This window comes from Zea mays, chromosome 6, assembly GCF_902167145.1.
Source record: "Zea mays cultivar B73 chromosome 6, Zm-B73-REFERENCE-NAM-5.0, whole genome shotgun sequence".
In the NCBI taxonomy this organism is placed as follows: domain Eukaryota; kingdom Viridiplantae; phylum Streptophyta; class Magnoliopsida; order Poales; family Poaceae; genus Zea; species Zea mays.
The window spans coordinates 70,139,401-70,142,350 of NC_050101.1; the positions used below are offsets into that span (position 1 = coordinate 70,139,401).

General features: G+C 44.1%; 1 long non-coding RNA gene across 1 annotated transcript; it reads right to left on the reverse strand.

Annotated features, from left to right (window-relative positions):
- Positions 1 to 685: 685 nt before the first annotated feature.
- Positions 686 to 2,138, reverse strand: LOC103629394 (uncharacterized). The gene is made up of 2 exons (XR_554351.1): positions 1,883 to 2,138; positions 686 to 1,132 (listed from the first exon to the last, which is right to left on the reverse strand). It is a non-coding gene; the product is annotated as an uncharacterized lncRNA (long non-coding RNA).
- Between the last annotated feature and the right edge of the window lie 812 nt (positions 2,139 to 2,950).

Genomic DNA, 2,950 nt, shown 5'->3' on the forward strand with positions numbered 1-2,950 from the left:
ACAACATCATCAGGTTTGTTTGCTAGGACAAGCCAAAGTCAGACCAACAAAATGTCAAAATTTGGTAGAAACCCAATGTAAATGGAGGCCATATTTTGCAGGGAGATTAAAATTTGGCCAGGCTAGCTAGAATGCAAGATGAATCCCAATGAAACTCCTTGTTAGACCGGAGACATGATCAATGGATTTTTTTTCTGTGAGGCTTATGCATAGACACTCCCATAAAACAGACACCATGGATCATTCTAGTTCAGATTTTACTGAAAAAACAGTGCTGCTTAAGTCTTGATAAAACCATGTTGCCATGCCGACTGGAACAAAACCATCCTTCCGAGGAATAAAAGACATCACACCGTAGGCCACCAGATTATGAAACCCAATTAAAAGATGAAATGCAGGAGACACTGAAACTACACAATGTTTATGTGCCATGGCATAATAGGTATTGGATATATTTTATCCTTTAGTTGATGAAAAAGTAATGTCAAGTCGCCAACTTGAGCAGTGCACGTTCTTTTTGTCTAAGAAAATTTCCCCTACGGGCCACAACAGTGGACAGTTGGGTCTCTTTTCTTTCTGAAATGTAGTCCCATCGAATGAGAGCTCTAGCAGAAACTATTAGCAGGTGCTGCAGAATAAAACAACATCTCTTAGAATCCCCGATGTAACCATTACTTGACCACACTGTTTTATTACGAAAAATTCTTATAATAAAAAGTGAGAACAATTATGATTCGATCACATACCGAACACAGTATGACAGGTGATCCATTATACAACATTGCTTTGAGAGGCATACACATTTTATTTTTTCATGATCCATTTCCATTCCACGACCCTTCACAAATACCTGTCACTGTTATCAAGCCACCATCTCTTTGAATGTCTAGGGAACCTGGTGCTAGTGATGTTATTCAAGGCCTTGCATCCTCACGACCTTTGTTTGATTGCAAATGGACGATCACAAGAAAACTTCTAGCACTGCTACGCAGAGCACCAGAACATTACCTCTTATCGGCCAGCTTCCTCCAGGTCGTCAACCACGCTGTGGAGCTCCTTCTGGCACTCCCGCTCCACCATCTTCTACAGTCGGTCCCTCATCCCTACGCTCCTGTTCCCGCTCTGTAAGAGTCTGGATGTAAACACCACATAAAAAGACCACATAAGGTTAAGTGTCGTCTACATAGTAAAAATGTAGACTGTAACTCTTAATATGCATGGAAGCGTATTCATAATAGTGACAGGTAAAAATACACAATGGAATCCGCATTTCTACCTTTGCAGTATTGGTACGACCACTTGATGGTGGACGGTGGTATATTACCCTGACCGTGAGGAAAATAAATGGAACAGTTTTTAGTCAGTATCAGAATTCAGAAGGCCCCCGACTTGTCAAGCACATGACATGACCTGAGCCGTCCATCACCTGGCCCAAAACGCTCATTGTTAACACCGCTGTTTATTATTTAACCGGTTTTTAATTACGTAACCGCATCAGTTATTAGTCGTAGTAGTCTGCTAAACGTATATACTACTGCAGCTAGCTAGTAGTAGATGGCAACAAACGTTTAGATACAGCATACAATCCTCCCTCCGACTTCAACGCATGTCACACAGTCCTCCCCATATTCAATTGTATATCCACGTTACATACACAGATCATGGGAGACTGTAACGTACGATGTCTTGGATGCATATTATTATAAGAAACAATCAGTCGGACTCCTTCCACTTCAGTACCAAACGCCGCAAACATAGCTCGCCGACGCGCGGTACGGTACCCTGCTACGCTCCAGAATTTCTGGATCGAGTGGTTCACTGGTCAAAACTTCACCTAAATCGTCGACACTGTAGACGTCGAGTAGTAATCGACCCCACATACCTAGGCGTCGGAGGCGGTGGTGCTTCCCTGTGCCGGTTCGCCGACGAGGAGGACCGCGACGCGAGGGACTTCTGCGCGCAGGGGTGGAGGGATCCAGCCGTCGGCCACCACGACGTCGGATCGGGGGGAGCTTCGGGAGTGCTGGAGTTGGGGGCTGGACGGGGCTGCAACGCTCCGCCCCATCCGGCACTGGGGACGGGGCTCGCTGACCAAGGAAGCAGGCATGGAGATCGGGTGGGGGCTGGCCGCGTTTGAGGGGGAGGAGTGGAGGGACCAGTATGGAGTTCTCGAAGCTTCCCGGTGTATTCGTACGGCAGAAGGAGTCGTGTAGTGGCCGCTGATTCTGGATCGAACGACAAAGGTAAAAAAACTGACGTGGACGCCGGACGGAAGCCCTTTTGAACCAGCTTTAAAGTATAGGAAATAACGAGTGGACAACGAAGCTAAAAGTCAAGGACCTTCGGCCTAACATATTGACGAAGCTCAAAGCATGATGATGACTGAAAGGGGCTAAGGACTTTATAGTCCTCAATAATTCATGTTAGGATTATAGGCAGTTACCAGGGATATAAATGAGATAACGAGTGGACAACGAAGCTAAAAGTCAAGGACCTTCGGCCTAACATATTGACGAAGCTCAAAGCATGATGATGACTGAAAGGGGCTAAGGACTTTATAGTCCTCAATAATTCATGTTAGGATTATAGGCAGTTACCAGGGATATAAATGTACTTTTATCCGAGCTGCGACCCGTGCCTACAAATAGATGAACAGTAACATTGTACTGTTCACGCTGGATTATAATCGCTATCTCGTTATTCTCGCTCTCCCACCTTTTGACAAGCCGAAGGTACCATTGTAATACGAATATTGTTAATGTTTATTCATGTTTAATAAAGATAATAATAGATAAATCATTGATATATGTCAGTTATTATCTTTATTCTTCTGTGTTCCTTCACTTTATCATTCATATTCATGCCCATATGATAAAATGATGAAGGTATGTCTTTCATGACCTTCGTCCGAAGATCATTATATCTGAGAGGAGATAATGCTTCGAAGGAT